The sequence below is a fragment of the Syngnathus floridae genome, chromosome 1 (assembly GCF_059516105.1).
Source record: "Syngnathus floridae isolate MCC-2025c chromosome 1, RoL_Sflo_1.0, whole genome shotgun sequence".
Lineage (NCBI taxonomy): Eukaryota > Metazoa > Chordata > Actinopteri > Syngnathiformes > Syngnathidae > Syngnathus > Syngnathus floridae.
The window spans coordinates 11,149,207-11,169,664 of record NC_142413.1 but is presented as its reverse complement, the minus strand read 5'-3'; the positions used below and the strand labels follow the sequence as shown (position 1 = coordinate 11,169,664).

Sequence of the window (20,458 nt, the reverse complement as noted above, 5' to 3'; positions counted from 1 at the left end):
AGATTTTCCTGGACACAGTAAAAACCCATGAAGAACAAGTGGGATAGAAATTGGAGGGATACTAACCTGGGATGTTCTTGTTTGTCGCAGTAACTAATTTGATTAACTCTGAGAACTTCCCCTTTGATCAAGTCATTCAATTACACACGCACGCACGCAAACAAACACACGCACGCGCGCACACACACACACACACGCACACACACGCACACACACAAATTACGTCTGTGAATTTTGCTCAAGACAGGGATCAGGCACTTGAGTGACTGATGATCCTTTTAAACCAGATTAAAATTGATGAGATGACTGTGGTGATGACGGAAAGAGTTTTCCTTCATCATGAACTAAGTACTGTGCATACGGCAAATATTAGCCTTCAAAGTTATTCCCCTAGATTCAAACACACTTTATCAGCCTTCTCTACCATACCTTCATGCTTTCTACAACCCCAGGCAAAATTATGGAATCCCCAGTCTCAGGTGTTCATTCATTCGTTTAAATTTGCAGAACAAAAATCAAATCATAGACATGGCTAAAGTTATTTCAAACGGCAATCTATGGCTTCAAGAAGCACTAATAAATTAAGATAAATGTGGTACAGAAAGAAACTTCTAAATTTTCAGACCAAGCAGAGTGAAAAATAAGGAATCACTCAATTCTGAAGAAAATAATATGGAACCACGCTCTCAGTTTCATTCCCAAAACTAACACCTGCATCAGATTGGATCTGCGCATTGGTCTGCAGTTAAAAAGGAGCGAGCACACCATGGGAACCTGCTGCACCAAGTGCATTGACATGTATCGTGGCTCCAAGTGGTGTCGAACATCCCTAGTGTTTGGCTTCTGACTGATGACGGAAAAGGATGTTTTTCAAATAAGTGACAGACTGATTTCTTTTATGGCACTTGCACCTGCCTGGCTGTTTAATTTTTTGACATCACTATCGTTAGTGCCGGTAATTTTTCTTTTCTCGTCAAGTCCAGCCTTTCTCTATTGTTGATCCAGTGCCACTGTTTCCCAATGCCGCACTTTTCCTCCACAAAAACTGTGTCCATTGCTGAGTCACTTTCACCTGAGCCGCGAGGCAGTTAGCTAAACGGTAAATTGTTTTCAGCCCCCACTGTACCCACTTATTGTGAAAATAACGACATTTCGTTAAGTTTTCTGGTCGAGTAACATTCTATCAACCTCCACATCAACAGTTATTAACACCTACTGTTATTTTTTTATCTGCCCATCCTGGTTGTGTGAACTGAGGAGGCATGCTTGGTAGAGAGGCAAAACATCTTATGAGAAAACCAGAACAGTCCAGTTGGGATTGATTCAGTGGCCTGAATACTTACAGATAACGTTTGACTTCTGTCATTGCCAACAAAGGCAAATAACAAAGTATTATGATTTTTTTGTTATTGACCAAATACTTATTTTCCACCCTAATTTGCAACTAAATTCCTTAAAAATCAGACAATGTGATTTTCCAGATTTTTTTAATTTATTTTGTATAGTTGTCATAGTTGAAGTGTATCTATGATGAAAATTACAGGCATCTCTCATCTTGTAAGTGGGGGAACTTGCACAATTGGTGGCTGACTAAATACTTTTTTGCCCCACTATAACTGACAACAAAGGCCCCATAACCTATTTCATCCGAATGCAGGGTTTAGCAAACTTAAATACTCAAGCCATTTGGCCTGATGGACTAATAGATTTTGGCAGAGTTAGAGGTGCTGACCAAGAATACGTGCCTTGTTTGAATGGGAGCCCCTGAGCTGCGAGTGGATTTCACTGCTGTGGGGAGTGCATTCAGCTTTCAACTTCAGCTTGACTTAACAATATAATATATGCTATATATTTGCAAAATAGAAACAGTTAGAATATATATTTGATCTTAGATATGAAGTCCTTGCTGTGATATGTGTTTTTGTTGTTCATCTTTTCCCTGTGTCCATTTTGTATGCTTTCTACTTGTTAGATTTTTATTTCCAACAGTTCTTGTCTGCTCTTCTCCTGTCTATTCATCAGCTACTTGCAGTCACTCGGGTCTTGTTCGTGTGTGTTTTGTTGTCTTTTCAATTTGCATGTATTTACTGAAGTTGCCTGATTTGTTTGCCTTTATTCAATATTTCCAGTTTCAATGAGTTCCTGAGTTTCTTAAACTTTAAATTAATTTAAAAAATCTAAATTTTAAATTTCTTAAATTTGATGGTTTATTTCTTTGGGGGGGTGGCTGTTATTTCATCCATCCATCCATCCATCCATCCATCCATCCATCCATCCATCCATCCATCCATCCATCCATCCATCCATCCATCCATCCATCCATCCATCCATCCATCCATCCATCCATCCATCCATCCATCAATCCATTTTCTAATTAACATAATTTCGTGTCTTGTGCACTTTGAGATTTGCACTCAGATGTAAAGTCCATGATTAATAAAATCTATTATTATTATTATTATTTGCCTTTTTGTTTTTTGTGAATAAATGATTTCTTTAACACCCCGGCCTACCTGCATTTGGGTCAAACTTTTGCTTCCACACCACAAAATCTGTGACTGTTCTGGAGTTAATAGCGACATTGTTGGGGGGGGGCGATGCAGTGCATTTCATAACGACTTTGGGGGTGGAGGGTCACAAGCCGAGTGACCCTACCAAGGAATAGTGGTGTACAATATAAACAGAAGGAATATACTATATGTAACACCTTTCACAACAAAAGTTTGTAGTGTATCAAAGTCAAGTCTCCAAATGATCACTGTCTATACTATACACATATACATATGTATACATATGTATATATGTACAGTGTATTTACACAGAAATAGGAGTGACTTTATAAGTTGTTTAACAAAAATCTAAGTTGTGCAAATAAGAAAAAAAAAACTTACTCTCGATACCGCCCATGAAATAAAAATGTGTTTGATTTGGATTCTGCATGCATCAGTGCTTATCCTCTCTACAGACTGCATTTTAACATACGCGTTTGCGCACACACACGCACACGCACGCGCACACGCACGCACACACACACGCGCACACACACACACGCACACACACACACACACACACACACACACACACACACACACACACACACACACACACACACACACACACACACACACACACACACACTGAAAACATCGACTGACTGTAACACACGGTTGAGCAGGCAGGAATTCCATTTACTTTTTGGAGTACACCTAATATGCTGCTGGCTATGACAACTGAATCGAGTCAAAAGTTTGCCACCTTCACAAATATAGTTTGAATGTGTGTGCAGTGAATGTGTGTTGACAAACTGTACACTGTCGGTTTTGCTCATCAGCGTCAAACTTCAACCAGTGAGTTGGGTAAAACCAACTGTTGGTGACACTGGCATGCGCAAAACAATGCAGTTGATCAGATCACAGGAATAATTGGAATTGATCTTTAATAACAATTGTGACGTGTCCAGCAACAAACATGCTTTATTTAAAGTAATTTAAAAATGTAAAGTTGTTTTGTTTACTGATTAGTTGATTTTAATAGAAACTTAGTTTACAAGTTAATTTTTCTAATTACTTCTTTGTTTGCACACTATGTGTGCGTGTGGATGTCCGTGCGTCTTTTAATACATTTTATTTGTTTAGGGCTCAAAGGCACTATCATTATCACACTGCTAAAAACTATAGTCTCAAAAGGAAAAATTACATAAATTTTATAGTTACAAAGCTTTGAAACAAAAATAAACTAAAGAAGCACGAGAAACACAGAAGAGCAAATCACAAGACAATATTTACTGATTAAAAGCAGTTCTGAAAAGGTGAGTTGTAAGGTGTGATTTGAATTAGGATATGTCAGTTGAGTCACAAATTAAATATACACAAAGTATATTGGGGGAAAGTTTCAAAGGATTTTAGTAACTATGGCAAAGGCTATGTTGCCCAAGGTGCGGGGCGAGCCGAGTAAACCAGCCAAGGAATATTGGTGTACAATAAAGAGAGTCATCAGTAATATGAGCTGTTTAACTGGGATACAGAAGATCAGAAATTTGATAGATTTTTGGATGAAGACTGATAGAACGAAGCACAACCAAACTCACTGTCTTGATCCCGTTACATATTTTATATATCGTATGTTTAGCATACATGCACCCTATAAAGCAGTGCGCTGTGTGTGTGGGTTAAGTACAGAAATAAATAGTCCCCTTAATTGAGTCTGCGCCTTTTAACCCGAAGCGCCTTATGGTGCGGAAAATACGGTAAGTCACAGTTATAATGAGTTTCCTTTGGGAGCATGAGAGGATGCAATTGGGATTGGTGAGAGCTAGCCAGATATACTAAATTGAGGGACGGAAGTAGCAGGAAAGAAGTACAAACTAGTGACTACTGTCATAAGTCTTACCTATAATGATGACATCAATTTAAAGTGGAGGAAAATGAGAGAAGGGGCAAAAAATTTATTTAGAGGAAGTTAAAGAGGAAGCAGAAGTTGGAGTTATATTACGGCTCCGGCCCTCCTGTGTGGAATTTTTATGTTTTCCCTGTGGGTTTTCTCCGGGTACTCCGGTTTCCTCTCACATTCCAAAGACATGCATGGTAGACTGATTGAGCACTCCAAATTGATGCTTCAACTCCTGCTAATTTTCATTTGATGCTAGCATGCAGCTATCAGCCTCTATCATAAAAAAAAAGGAACCCATATAACTGTTATAAATCCTACAGCGGTGACTTAGGTGTAGCATAAATCCCCTAACAATTGTCTCTGTTCATGTCCCTTAAATGACAAGAATTTAACAAACTTCATGCATGAGCTGAACTTATTCACACATATTGACCATTAGTTGGAAAGTAATCATACACGTAATCATTACTCTATATTAGATAGGAATTATTGAACAATCATCATTCAAGACTTCGTTAATATTTTGAGCTTTTACCATGGAGAGAGATTTTAAGATCAACCTGTGGAGCCAAAACACGTATTTTGCGTGTATTTTACATAACGAAAACCTCATGGAAATCACAGTACAAAAACAACTAAAATTATACATACTGAGTGCGAAATTTAGGCTTGTATAGTTGAACACAAAGCTAATTTGCATAAATGGCAACAGATGGATACACAGGTTGTTTTTTCCTTTAACCATCTAAATGAAGACATTTTGTTATGCATGCCCCTATATGGCATAAATAGAAACTCCATCCGTCCATCCATCTGTACCGCTTGTCCCCACGGGGGTCGAGGGTGTGCTCGAGCCTATCCCAGCAGTCATCCGGCAGTAGGGGGGGGGGGCACCCTGAACTGGTTGTCAGCCAATCGCAGGGCACACAGAGATGAACAACCATTCGCACTCGTACTCACACCTATGGGCAATTTGGAGTGTTCAATTGGGCTACCAACCATGTTCTTTGGGATGTGGGAGGAAACCGGAGTTCCCAGGGAAAACCCACGCAGGCACGGGGAGAACATGCAAACTCCACACAGTGAGGGCCTGAGGTGGAATCAAACCTGTAACCTCTGAATTGTGAGGTGGACATGTTAATCAGTGCTCCACCGTGCCATCACTAAATAGAAAACCACTTAATAATAATAATTTAAATCAATCAATACAATAAGTCTAGAAATCAAAAATAGTGCAGTGACTATACACTTTTCGTTTAAGACATTTGATTTTTCTAAGAGTCAACGAACCAAATCAAAACCGTGAACAAAACTGAACTGACACTTTTTTTTGTTTTTCCAAATCCAAAAACACCATTTGTCCTGTCATGGCAATTCAAAATGGCATGAGCAGTAGCATCAGTAGGACTGAAATTAAAGACATACAATAGACAATAGAACATAAAAAATATTTTAAAAATATCTTCAAAGAAAATACACCAGCGTGGACTGATCAATAAAGTCCAAGTGCAATAAAGTCAGTTGAGGGATATGCAGTAGTGGTGGGGCAGAAAGGGGATGATAGTTCAGTATCTGCAGAGCTGTGGGGACAAAGGTTGTCTTCTTCCTCTGAGTTCTGCAGGCAGGGCAGTGTAGCCACCGGCCAGATAGGAGCCGCTCAAATGCTGAGTGGAGAACATGGGTGGGGCCTTTGATGATTCTACCTTCTAACCTGAGTCTCCATTGGGCATGGATGTGTGCAAGAGAGCGAAGAGTCAGCCCAATGATCTTTGAGCACACTGGAACTGTGACCTGCAGTCAGTTTCTATTATATGGAGTAATGGATCAAAACAAGCAGGTTATGGAAAATGTCATGCTGTTTTCTAAGAAAGAGTAATGAAAAGCCAAAAGAAGGTATTTTTGTGAACTTTTTCACCTCTATTTTTTCTCACATTCATGCAAAGCCTGAGCAGAAACTGAGCATCTACATCATCTAATAGCCAGGTTTACATAGAGGCTTTTTGTTATTGTGATTAAAATCATTCCCCATTTTATACTCTGCCTCTCCTTTAAGGACAAAGGCACACAAAATAATTATATATTAATTCGTAGGCATTTGTGATTAGCTCTACAATAGTTTGAGTGTTTTTATATGTGGTTTTATAGGGGAGTGTTCGCCTGTCAACTCTAAGGTTGTGGGATCTATCCTCAGCCCTACTGACCATGTCGAAGTGTCCTTGAGCAAGACACTGAACCCCAATTTGCTCCCAGTGTGGACCTGGCAGCGGCTTGCATGGCTGCAGCCAGCGTGAATGGGTGAAGGTGAGTCATTGTAAAGCGCTTTGGGCACCATGTGGTGTTTATACGTAAAAGCGCAATATAAGTGCATTCCATTTATGATTTATACCCAAACCAGGCTTGCTGCAGCTCTACTCTACAGTGACCAGCGAACAAAGGCGAGAGTAACAAAGTTAAATTGTGTGGACCAAGATGATTTTTCAAGTCAGACTATGAGCAATAAATAAAACATTTTACTGACAGTAAGCAGACAAGTGCAAATATTTTATGTAATACACCGATGGTACGAATTAAACTTTACCTCAGGTTGCCATGGAAACATTTTCCTGCAAAATTCCCATGAGGTGTAGTCATCACAGGTTTATTTTTGAACATTAAAATTATATCATTTGGTGCCTGAAGCAACAACATATTCTAATTTTACCTGAATGTCAATCAAGCCAATTTCCCCCACAGACATGTTGATTGTCTCTGTGTTGAAGATGTACACCTAATATATGACAAAAAACTGATGCACGCACACAAACACACGCACGCACGCACGCACGCACGCACTTCGAGCATCAAATTATTTCACATGGCAATGCGCTATCATAACAGAAAACTGTCAGTCGGTATGCCCTCGTTAGTTCCCACTGCCCTTTATAAGTCTTACTAATGTATGATGCCTATATACCGTATTGGCCCGAATATAAGACGAGGTTTTTTGCATTGAAATAAGGGGTCCAGACATTCGGGTCTAGACATTCATTCACATCGCTAGATGGAGCCAGATTAAAGCGAATGCTGAATTTAACTCCCCAGGCGAACGCGAACCCCTGTCACGAAGAAGAAAAATAAAAATAGCGGTAGCACTAAGAAGAAAAATAAAAAATAGCTATAAGAAAGACAAGAGAAGAAAATAAGAGATAACGTAGTGACAATCTGGAGAAAAGTGGGTCAAAGATCGGCCAGGTTAACTGGCGTCTGAGGAGAAGTTACGATGCAAACTTCAAGATGATGGTGACAAATGAGGCAGAGTCTTCGAACAATTGCAAAGCGGCTGTGAAATATGGTGTCACAGAGTGTAGTGTACGGAGATGGAGAGCTCAAAACGATCGCCTAAAAATGCTCACAGTCAGAGAAAAGCTTTCCGTGGTCCTCAGAGCGGCCGCTTTCAAGAGCTCGACAGGAGGGTGTGGACGAGAAACGAAAGGACGGGATGCCTATCAGCAGAGCTGTCATTCAGCTCAAGGCTGTGAATGAAAGAGCTAAACATGGCCACCGCTGACTTCATAGGAAGCCTTGGCTGGTGTAAAAGAATGATGCGGTGTAACGGACAAACGCTATAAGAAGAGCCGCGTTACCGTCATATTAGCCTGCCTCGCAGACGGAACCAAACTCCCTCCGTATGTGGTTTTAAAACGTAAGACAGTACCTAAGGAGGCGATGCCAGCTGGCATTATTGTACGTCCCCAGGAAAAGGGCTGGATGGAAACCGAGCTTGTAGTGGACTGACTCAAGGTCGTGTGGGGCAGACGGCGTGGGGAACTCAGAAAAAAGAGGAACATGCTGATTTTGGATGCATTTCGTGGACACTTGTCTGATCCAGTCAAAAAACAAGTGAAGGCAATGAACGGCGACGTAGTGATCATTCCGGGGGGAATGGCAAGTCAGCTGCAGGTGTTGGATGTTGTGGTCAATAAACCATTCAAAGACAATCTGTGAAAGAAATCCACAGAGCGGCTCCTGTGTGGTGATCACGCACTCACACCGACGGGAAATATTCAGTAGCCTCCGGTACGTTTGGTCTGTGAGTGAATCCTCCACGCATGGAATGCAGTTTCCCCAGAGAGCATCATCCACGGTTTTAAAAAATGTTGCATATCAATTGCCCTGGATGGCAGTGAGGATGACGTGCTATGGGAGGAGCCATCGGAGCCAGAGGATGGGAGTGAGGACAGTGACACTGAGTACAGCGAGGCAGAGGATGTTTGTGAGGAGTAATGTTCTGACATGACAGATCTCAGCTACTCCCAAGCGGGCCTGCGACTGTCGGGAGGATAAGCTGTTCAGAAAATGGTTAGATGGATGGATGGATGCATGGATGGATGGATGGATGGATGGATGGATGGATGGATGGATGGATGGATGGATGGATGGATGGATGGATGGATGGATGGATGGATGGGTGGATGGATGGATGGATGGATGGATGGATGGATGGATGGATGGAAGGGTGTATGGTTGGATGTATCGTAGGGTGGGTGGATGGGGTATGGATGGGTGAATGGTTGGATGGTGTATGGATGGACGAATGGATGGATGGGTGGGGGTATGGGGTATGGGGTATGGATGGACGAATGGATGGATGGGTGGGGGTATGGGGTATGGGGTATGGATGGATGGATTGATTGATGGTTAACAGCCTAGAGGTGGCAAGTGAGTTTGCAAAATATTTGGGTTGGGCGGCAGCTGACACCCCGTAAAGCCACCTCTGATGACACTGTCAAACAACACATCCTAACAGGACTTTGTCAAATGTCACATCAAGACGACACATTCAGTGTTCAGTAAACAAAGCCAAATGTCATGTCACGTGCAGTAGACATAAGCAGTGCCCACGAGGACATATTTTTGGCACTCATGGAACCCCGCAGGATTGCGCAACCAGTCCCGCATGTCTTCCTTCACTTTGCAGAACAATGAGCTGAGGGTCTGAATGTAATATGGCAACGTCCTTATTAAGGTAGCCATGGACCAGATGAGAATTGAGGTAACTGGGGTCCTAGTTAGATTTGATTAGGATTTGCCTCACAAAGAAGTGGCTGGATATTTTTCTATTGGTTCCCAAGTGAGTAACAAAGCATTGCAGATTTACATATGTTACAATCATGTAAGTGCGCTCAAATACCTATACTATATTTGTCATAATTGTATTTTCACTAAATCATATGCAATGATAGTAATAGTATGCAATAGTTAAAACCATTTATTTGATTCTAATTGCAAAAGTTGGTTGTATTTCATCATTAATGAGAACAATACAGAATCAAAGGAACATTCGTATTTCAGCAAGGGCAAGAGCAAGTCATTGCTGTCTGAGTCTCTCACTCCAATCTCAGGGGTAAAAGGGAGCAGAATTGATGTTGTCAACCTGACCGACCCTGTCACTGCAACAATTTAAGAGTAAGCAATCAAACACAAGGACATAACTGTTTCTAAGCAAATATCTTATCTCCTTTCACCTAGGCTTGAGTACATCTTGAAATAGATTGTATGTAGGCACTAATAAATCCTTCTCATAAGTCCACCATCAGCTGAATTGGTTAAGTAGTGTGAATTCTTGGCAATGAAAATGCTTGTTTTGTGACCAGGGCATTGCGGGGCTGTTTTCTCCTGGCTCCTTTTGAAACCATGCATTAATGCAAACATACCATGTTACCCAAAAATTGCTCATCAAACAATGTATAAGTTACAATTATACACTGTTGTGCTCAACTTTTAACTTGTTCATCTTCTTGGTCAGGCGGAATGTTGGCTCTGTAAGGCTTTTTACGCTAGAACTGCAAGGGTGATTGATATACTGGCTACTATAGTTTGTGTTGTGATTGATATTTATAGGAAATGCAGTCAGATTGAACAGGGAAAAAAACATCATAACAAAAAAAGCAGAATAACAGTATATGGCAGCTACAATGTTACATAGGATTCAGGTTTTGTTGACATTATGTTGAAGAAAGACCGTGCTACACCTTTTGGCAACATCTTTCTGAAACAATGTAGTACATAATTGATTATATTGTTAAGATACAAGAGATACAAATCTCACGAACTTCAATTTTGCTTTCAGCAGTAGATTTGAAAAAACTGAACTTGGAAACAACATGGTGACTCCATCAAAAATTGCCCTTAAAACTGTACTGAATTTGCTAACGAGTCATAAAAGTACCATATTTCAAGACAAATTCTTGGTGTGTTCAAAATGAACTGTTTGAAATAAATAACTTTCCAACCAAAATATTAGGAAACCAGTCATACCAATAATTTTGTCCGTGTATATAAGCCAATATCTTTGTCATTTCATAAGTAATATCTACCTGGTGAGAGAAATGGATCAGCAATCACAAATCTAATTGACGTGTTTTACAGACAGAAAATGAATTCTTAGAATGTTCAAGTTAATATTCAACTGCTAACATGGCTAGCTAACATAAGATAATATTATTAAAGTGCACTTTTACAGATATGCTTGCATAATACAGTAACTTACCTGTAGCTCCATATTCTTATGTTGAAAAATAAAAGATGACTCCTGTTAGTATTTTCAACAGCTTCTGTACATCGACCTCATCAACATGGAGGTCCCCTTGAGCGTCGATGTTACCACACTGCACCCATACCCTTCTCAATTTGAAGCTTCATTTTCCAATCACTACTGCACGGTGAGTGTAGGTCATTTGATGCCTGAAGCGAACAGCTGTTTTTCATGCAACCAGTGCAGGACAGACCCTAAAAACAGGCCCTAGCATTTTATCCAGCTTGCAGAGTGTACGCCACAAGTATCCTTGTGGTAAGTGCATGCTCCAGCGTGCACACAAGTTTACACTCATGTGATGATTTAATTCTCATGCACCTGCAGCCATGAACGCCTTTGATTTTTTGCTTTCTCTCATTGTCATTGTTTCACGCGGCATTAAATAAAACATATGTATTTTACACATATCCACAAGACCACACCAATTCAGACATTGTCAAGACTAGAGAGTATCAAGACTAGACCAAGACCGCATAGTAAATAAATACATGAGAAAAAAACTGAACAAAACAACTAGTATCATTTTTTACATTTGCAGCAAAACCAAGTATGTGCTTACTGCAAACAAGAATCAAATTAAAGAAGCCAGTGAAACATTCACCCCAAAGAAATAAAGACAAAGACATGAAATAGAGAAACACATCATGCAACCCTGGCGTAGTCCCTATATTCATCCATCCGTCCATTATCCGAACCGCTTATCCTCACGAGGGTCAGAGCGTGTCGGAGCCTATCCTACCTGACTTTGGGCAGTCAGCGAGGAATACACAAACAACCATTCACACTCACAATCCCACCTAAGTACAAGCATTCACACTCACAATCACGCAAAGAAAATAATGAAAATGGTTTGGTTAAAAAAATGGACACTGGATAATTTCCATGGCACACCTGATGATCAGTGAGAATCACTGATGTATAAGACAGTGTCATTTGGTTAAATCCTTCTCATGAAAATAAATCAATAAATATCATAGTGTGGATTAATACTGGCATTTAAAAAAGACGGTGTGTGCATATGTGAGCCGGCTTCCTAGATTAAAACACGAGGTGTATTCAAAGACAGTATGACATTTCAAACTCACACAAGAAACTCCTCGATCAATGCATGCAATGCTAAATGTTTTGCAGGCTACCATAATTACCAACATCCTAAATTGGCTTTAAGATGTTTATGCTTACAGCTGATAATTTGTAGATGGTGTAAAAGACTGTCACTGGACATGGAATTATGTCATAGGCCTTGTGACTATACACTTCCCATCCTTAATTTGAGTGTGTATGTGCAAAAATGTAGCGTACACACTTTCACCCTCACTTTCAGATGTATCAAGAGTAATGTGGGAATGTGCACTGCTTCATGGCAATTGCTTGGCTAGCGTAGCCATTATTTTCTGGCTTTACAGCCATTGGAAAATTGTAGAGATGATAGCCATAGTATTCTTTTGTTTGGACAAGATGATGCTCGATCGTGGCAGGTGAAGTAGCAGAGGAAACAGAGTAGATGCATGGAATGAACGCTCAGTTTCGATATCCCTGAACACTTTTTTTCGGTCGACGGGTGGGGGTAAGGGTAAGTTTTAGGATTGCGGTGTTCCCCCGACTTGGGGATTAAACTTGCATCGCCATCATGTCTCCAGTTTGGAACGCAATACACTGACCACTGAGATAAAAAGCCAGGCCAGGGTTGCAGCTCAGCACACTATGAGAAAGTGTTTACTTTAAAGGACAACATGCCAAAGGTAAGTTTTTTATGGCCTCGCCTTAGCTTGCCTCCGTCTGCGTCTTCACATATTGAGAAGCTTTTGTCATTGCTGACTAAAATCTTGAAAATGTTCTTATCTGATCATGCATAATTTGCATATTCATATGGAATCGTGGAGAGATCGGAGTCTGGCACTAAACATTTCCACATTGATTGAGAAGCACAAGAGATGTGCATGCATGGGCAGACACATGCATCTGGAGTTTCCAAGTCCATTAAGCTGGATGACCCAGGAAGGACTTAACCTCACACCTAGGCTCGCCCCCCCACCTGCTGTCACACATTCAAGTTCATACTTGGCAGCCCTTCCCGGTTGAATGCAAAACAAAGAAATGCTGACCACCATAACAGGCAAGATTGAAGACGATCACGGGTGCAAAGGGCAGAGGGAAGATAGTCCAGGCCCGAGGAACAACACGAGGGTCCGCTGTCCCCAGGCTGAAAGCCAGAACAAGGCTTCCAGAAGGATCGGACAACACCCCACTGTCAACCAACCATGGAATTGGCGTTTCGACATCTTAATGAACATTTAACAATGAGTTTGCCCCTGGTGGTGGGCTGACCAATCGTTGGGAAAATGCTTGATTAGATATGCAGTAGAGTCTGCATTTAAATGAAAATACTGCAGACGATAAGGGTAATTTAATCATGCAAACATTGTAGCTTAGCTTGGTCGATTCACCTGAGTTGCGACACAGCTCTGAATCTTTCTGAGAGTCATTGCTACACCAAAGCCGGCATCTTTCCATGCCTTATCTTCCAAGTTCAATTATATAGTTATAGTAGTATAGGTTGGGAATGTTTATTTGTAAAGTCAATTACTGAACCACTGAGTCAGCGTAGATTTGGAGATAGTGGGATCCTGCAGCTCAAGACAGAGTGGAGCTTCTTTGTAACTAATAAACAGAAGTGCTGTAAAGGCACAGGGTGGCAGCTACAACACCTACAAAATGTTTTGCCACTCTGGTAGCAATTCATTTACAAAATCTATTATCAATGTCCCTTATATTTCTATATTGTGTAGAAAGTGTTTTTAGAATTGAATTGCTCTGCAATCCACCTCTTTTTTTCAAAATAAAATGGTTGCACCCCATGTACTGCTTATTGGAAAGTAAATTGAGTAGACAATAAAACCCCGGATCCCAACATTAATTCATTCCAGAAAGAGCGTTGAGAAGCGACACCGTCACGTTCCGAAGCCACAGTACATAAAACCGCAATAAACAACAAAGATACAGGACAGCAAAAGCTTGGAGCACAGCTTTACGCGGTCTGTCTGCGGCACTTGACACATCAGACATTTAAAAGACAAATAATGAGCTCAAATAAATAAATTAAACATGACAAAATAACACTATTTAAACACAAAACATACTTACCCATTGTTGGAATTTCTCAATGCTGATTACGCTAGTCGCACTCTGCGGCATAAACGGACAACAATTTGTCTGTGCCCAAGTAACTCAATGCGTGTTTGTTTTTCTTCTGAATAGGGAAGGTATTCACACCAACACAATAAAAACATACTCACAAGATGGGTTGAATTTGATTCGATCTATTATTGATATATTGACTTATATAGTAGCCTGTCAATGTTACAACTTTAAAAATATGTCGGTTGAGGTCTCATCAGCATCCTTGGAAGTTTGTTACTCAGGCGACGGGCCTTTCTGTCTGGGCTCCCCATCCTTGGGCGTCTCAGTCATGGAGGCAATCACCTTCGCTGTCACTATGGAGTTGTTCTTCACCCCTGTCAGATTTCCCACAAACATCTAACATACACTCATTCTTGAGCTATATTTAATCTCCAAAACATTAAGATGACTCTGAACAGACTACGTATTTATTTATATTATTAATTGTTCAAAATACTTACAGGTCTCATTTACTTGGCATCTCAGAGTGCTTTATTGGGTCTGATGTTGTTTTGTACAGGTAAATACATCAATACATTTTAACATTAATGAATGCACGTCACACCAAAGGTTATTAAAAGATAGTTTTTTGCAAACAGGAATTTTGCATCTACTACCTCACCAAGAGCCAATGGGTTACCTGTACCTAACCCTAACCCATAAATAATGCCCCAAAAGCAAATCAATTTGAATTAAAGGATGGCTATTGTTTACAAATACAGTGTGACATCGGTAAGTGCAGTCACCCATGCCTATTGTGTTATTTATTGCACGTGTGGAAGTTGAGCTGGTGTGTTACATTTCGTGGAAATGTTCATTACTGAAAAAGCATTAAATCTCTGTCGTTCAGCCTCTTAAATATAACATACAGTAGCTCTCTTTTTACATGTTTGTTATCTTGTAAACTCATGTCTTTAGTAGGAACCCCCGTGACCTTGTGGTCTCGCCAGTGCAGCTCTCTGGCTATTGTTTACAAATACGGTCAGTAGCTCTCGGTTGTTATCATATGAAATCAACTCTCAGCATGAACCCCCGTGATCTTGTGGTCTCACGGGGGCAGCTTTCCGGAAGCACGCCATGCACAAATGCAGTCAGGCGTCACAATGGTTAAAACCCGCTGAACAACAATGACAACTAACATCAGTTTTCAAAGCTTTGTCTGAGAACTAAGACAAAGCCTTCCGGATATTTTGCGTCGGAAACCAAATATGTCAAGTACCGAGTCAGTTGACTTCTAGGGTTCCACTGTATATTATACAGTGCTTGTATCGCAACTTTGAGCTCCCAATCAAAGGAAAAAGTCCAAAGAATGATGGCTGGTATCTCAAAAACATGTCAAGGCACCACTAGTATGATTGCAGAATCGAAAGGTGTTACCGTATTTTCCGGACTATAAGTCACTCCGGAGTATAAGTCGCACCAGCCATAAAATGCCCCAAAAAGGGAAAAAAACATATATAAGTCGCTCCGGAGTATAAGTCGCATTTTGGGGGCAATTTATTCGACAAAATCCCACATCAAAAACAGTCATGAACGAGCAACAACAGGCTAAACGATAGGTATGCTAACGTGACAAACACAAACAAAGAGCTGAGAACGGGCCTGACGTAACATATAGAGTGATTAAGGACAACTATTACATGAATAACATGTTTATAAAACCATCGGTGTCACTCCAATTCATTAAATCCATCGATCGTTCGATACGATAGCAACAGGCTAAACGATAGGTATGCTAACGTGACAAACACAAATGAGGAGCTGAGAACGGGCCTGACGTAACATATAGAGTGATTTAGGACAACTATTACATAAATAACATGTTTTTAAAACCATCGGTGTCACTTCAATTCATTAAATCCATCGATCGTTCTTTGTCAACAATGGGTGCGCGCGGCTGAGGGCGCTTGCACTTCAAAATATTCCACAGGCTCATATAACGATAGATAAACTATATTTCAAATAACTATAATATAAGCCAATAATATTATCAAACCATCCGTGCACTTTAAATCCATTAAATCCATCAATCAAATTCCTCGTCCTTTGTCAACATCGCCGCGCGTGCGCCCTGACGTCAGCCTCGTCTTTATTCCACAGATCTAGTATATAACTATATTGTAGCGTTAACAAAGTACAAGGATAGACGCGGGTTTGGTAAACGGCTCTTTGTCAAACAAAACAAACTTCCAAGTGTGTGGCGGCGTGGACTTCCAGACACGAGAGCTCCATGGCATAGGACCGGGCGTGCGTAATGGCCATGTCCGAGCCCCATGCACCGTTCGCGGACAGCCACTCGGACGAGCGCCGGCCCCCGACTCAGTAGAGTAGGACCGGGCGTGCGTAAAAGCCATAATAGTTTTTCAAACCTTCTATGTCACTCCATATCCTTAATTCCTTCAAACTCTTTGTCCTCCGTGTCTCTTAGAAATGATCACCGCTAATGATGCCGGTAGTCCTTACGTGGGTACGTTTGTCCTTTATGTAAACAACCGCCGCGCCGCGCCGTGCCACTGACGTCACTTGAAATAGTAATCCATTGGTACATCACGGTTCTGCAAACTTTCTTTCTGCTGCTCGATTACTGTTTTCAGCTGCATATTTTACAACTTGAAGTTTGTAACCTGCAAAATATGAGTTTCTTTTTGGTGCCATTTTTCTTAAGCCCACCCAGTTGATGAGTCATGGCCAGCGGTGAAACTTAGAGCGCCCTCATCCAGTTTTGTCTGAAAATATCTTTTTTTTCAGATGTAGTTTTTTGTTTTGTTTATTTGGTTGTTTTATCAAAGTCAAAGTCTGCTTTATCGTTGATTATTTTTCATATACTAAGACACACAAAGAGATTGAAATTACGTTCCCACTATCCCTCGGTGAGATAGTACACATAAGCATGTGTTAATTGCTTTATTTGATTTTTTCTCTATTTTTTATGTTTTGAATATGTTCAAGATAAAGATATAAAAGCATGTGAAGTGATCAACTATACTAAAAATAACATGGGAAGTGGTCAACTATACTTGTAAGTGATGTCTTAATGATCAAGTAAAAATTTGTGAAAAAAAACATATATAAGTCGCTCCTGAGTATAAGTCGCCCCCCCACCCAAGCTATGAAAAAACCCGCGATTTATAGTCCGGAAATTACGGTACTTTTTATTTTGTTTTTGGACAGGGGATTACCACAGGTGTTATGAAAGGAACACTATCCTACAAACATATTGACGACCGATTCGAATATTTAACGTGTTGTAGTATTGTTTAGACCAGACATGGGCAAACTACGGCCCACGGGCCACATCCGGCCCACGGGGCTGTTTAATCCGGCCCGCCAAACCTGAAAAAACTGTATTATTAAACATTTTCTTTGGTCATTTTCCCTGCAATTACTATGTTTCCCCAATAGATGGGGAACCGCCCGCCCACGCATTTACTCGGTGCACACTCACAAGTGCGTGTACGTACTAATTAGTATGGACCCAGCGCACTTCCCGCTCTATTTCCATCAGTGCCGAATTTCGAGTGTGGGTTATTTTTTTAAAGCTGTTAATAAATGCATTTGTTTTCAAAAAGCTTTTTTTCAATATCCATGCTTTACTGCCTACTTAAAGTACAAACCTTTTATGCAATGACCTTTACATGTCATTTCTATTACTTCACACAAACAGTACATCCATCTGCTCCTGGTTCGGCCCCCTGCTCTAAATTTAGAACCGAATTCGGCCCGCCAGTAAAAAGGTTTGCCCACCCCTGGTTTAGACCATAACTGCCAGCACAACAGCTGATATAGATGACAATCTGGACCATCAAATCGGTGTTAATTGCCAAGTTCTCCTATTTGATCACCTGCTTACAGGTTGATCTTTGATTTTGATTGTTGATAGTAGTTGTGTCTTTGCATGTGTGAATGAAAATCCACAATTTTCTCTTTTCGACTTGTTTCTAGGCAACGGTGAGAATGTTCTTGGTAGAGTATATCCTCCTCTCTTTGAAGTGGTTATCACACTGATCTCAATTAGCTGTTGCTATGGTGATTAAATTTAGTGTCAGCTACAGTAATACAGTTTACTATAGCTGTCATAATGCCTTACATAAGACCAATTAGAAGAATGCTTTTCTTTTTAGTATTGTCTTCAGTGTACTGGTCTTCTGGAACATGTCATGTGAACATAGTTAAAAATACAATGCAGCCATTTTCCTGTTTTTCCTGTTGTACATCAATTTTGGGGCAAGTTGCTCTTCTCTTGAGCTCCTGCTGTTCATTATGTAAAAGAAAATAATGATCGCTGGACAGGAAACAAAAATAATCATTTAAATTTTGTCACGGTCAGTCACCAATAAATCAAATGGTACCTGAGCTACTACATTAAGAAGGTCAGTTAAAAAAAAGCCCAGCTACAATTAAGTAGCCCATGTATTTAAAAGTTGATTGAATGTTTATTTAGCAATGTATCCTTACTAGTTACAACAGTTTTGACAAGTATTTTGTAGAGACGATTTTGTGCTTTTCCTTACGTGTTAAGCACACATAAAAGGATTGATGAACCCTGCTAAAAAACACTGATAACTAATTTAAAAAAAATAGCATAGACCAGCTTGTTTTTCTTTGTTTTTGTTTTGTCTTGCTGGTGTTAACAGTGACCACCGGACAATCTGCTCTACCAACTGATCCACAACCACGCCAACCTGCAAGACAAACATGCTGGCAAGTTATTGCATTGGTAACTCATGGCAACATCAGCGAACTGGGTGTGGGTGGGAATACGTGTTTTCCGAAATGAAACAAAAATTGCCCTTAACAGTAATTGCAGAAGTGCTGAAGGTTGCTTTATCTACATCAAGGGTGTCAAACTCATTTTTGTCATGGGCCGCATTGAAGTCATAGTCTCCTTCAGAGGGCCATTATCACTGTCAACCCAGATAAATGTATGAACACCTCATATTATATACAGTATAAGCTTCAAAACAAACTGACAAATAGCTGGTTTTCAAATCAGACGAGTAAAAACTGGTCAAATATTTTAAAAAGATTATTTTTAAAATTGAAGACAATTTTTCAATTTTAGTAATGAATGAATTTGATGCACAATTTGTCTTTGCGGGCCACATGAAATGATGTGGTGGGCCGTATCTGGCTCCCGGGCCTTGAGTGTGATCTTCATCATAGGTTGCTCAGAATGTTTTAAAAAGTGATTTATTTATTTATTGGACTTTTTTTCCCCAACTTTTCAATTTCGACAAGCCGATCAAGGTTGTCTTGTACTCATTTATCTGAAATTGTCGCACACAGGCCAGCTGACTGGCAGTGCTACCACACATACGGGCCAGCATACGCTGTTGGACAGCGGGCAGCTGCCACAAACACCTTAGAAGAAGAAAGGAGAGAGCTTTATAGCAGCGGGGCTGGCCGGCCAATGCACTGGCAAGTCTTGTGAACACCACCACTGGCCAGGGGACAGCTTACTGGCAGCAATGCGACTGGCAAGTCCGGCGAAGGTTAGGGTTATCATTTTTGTCATTAGTTTTACATACAGTATCTCACAAAAGCGAGTACACCCCTCTCATTTCTGCAATGTTTTAATTATGTCTTGTCATGGGACAACACTGAAGAAATGACACTTTGAGACAAAGTTAATTAGTCACTGTAGAGCTTGGACAGCAAAGTAAATGTATTGTTACTTCAAAGTAACTCAAAATACAACAATGAATGTGCAAAATGCTCGGAGCAAAAGTGAGTACACCCCAACTGAAAAGGTCAAAATTAGACCCAAATGTCACTTTCCGTTTGAGGATGCCCCACAGATGTTTAATATAGTTTAGGTCTGGGAACATGCTTGGCCAGTCCATCACCTTCAACCTCAGCTTCTTTAGGAAGGCAGTGGTCGTCTTGGAGGTGTGTTTGGGGTCGTTATCGTGTTGGACTACTGCTCCGCGGCCCAGTTTGAGGAGGGAGGGATCATGCTCTCCTTCAGTATTCCACAGTAAATGCTGGCATTAATTGTTCCCTCAATGAAGTGTAGCTCCCCAGTGCCAGCAGCACTCATACAGCCCCAGACCATGACGCTCCCACCACCATGCTTGACTGTAGGCAAGACACACTGTCTTTGTATTCTTCACCTGGTTGCCGCCACACACGCCGGACACCATCTGAACCAAATATGTTTATCTTGGTCTCATCAGACCACAGGACATGGTTCCAGTAACCCATATCCTTAGTCTGCTTTTCTTCAGCAAACCTTTTGCGAGCTTCCTTGTGCATCATTTTTAGAAGAGGCTTTTTCCTGGGACGACAGCCATGCAGACGGTGTTCAGCGTGTGT

At 40.7% G+C, this 20,458-nt stretch overlaps 1 long non-coding RNA gene across 1 annotated transcript; it reads left to right on the top strand.

Annotated features, from left to right (window-relative positions):
- The first annotated feature begins 3,717 nt into the window (after positions 1 to 3,717).
- LOC148404058 (uncharacterized) lies at positions 3,718 to 6,896 on the top strand. Its single transcript, XR_015854342.1, has 3 exons — positions 3,718 to 3,808; positions 6,535 to 6,690; positions 6,785 to 6,896. It is a non-coding gene; the product is annotated as an uncharacterized LOC148404058 (long non-coding RNA).
- The last annotated feature ends 13,562 nt before the right edge of the window (positions 6,897 to 20,458 follow it).